The sequence below is a fragment of the Colobus angolensis genome, unplaced genomic scaffold (assembly GCF_000951035.1).
Source record: "Colobus angolensis palliatus isolate OR3802 unplaced genomic scaffold, Cang.pa_1.0 Scaffold66, whole genome shotgun sequence".
Taxonomy (NCBI): Eukaryota; Metazoa; Chordata; class Mammalia; order Primates; family Cercopithecidae; genus Colobus; species Colobus angolensis.
Genome location: NW_012120265.1, coordinates 725,643 through 726,031, shown reverse-complemented (window position 1 = coordinate 726,031; position 389 = coordinate 725,643).

Genomic DNA, 389 nt, shown 5'->3' with positions numbered 1-389 from the left:
AAAAAATAAAAAGAAAAGGCAGATAACCTTAGGCCAGCACAGTGGCTCACACCTGTAATCCCAGTGCTTTGGGAGGCCGAGGTAGAAGGATTGCTTGAGCTCAGGAGTTCAAGACCAGCCTGGGCAACATAGTGAAACCTCGTCTCTACAAAAAAAAAAATGAGGTGGAAAGATCGCTTGAATCCAGGAGGTCGAGGCTGCAGTGAGCTGTGATTGCGCCACTGCACTCCCACCAGGGAGGACAGAGTGAAACTCTGAAAAAAAAAAGGCAGCCTTAAAAAGTAAGGGAATTCTGACATATGCTACACCATGGATGAACCTTGAGGACATTACGCTGAGTGAAATAAATCAGTCACAGAAAGACAAATGCTGAGTCATTCCACTCATGG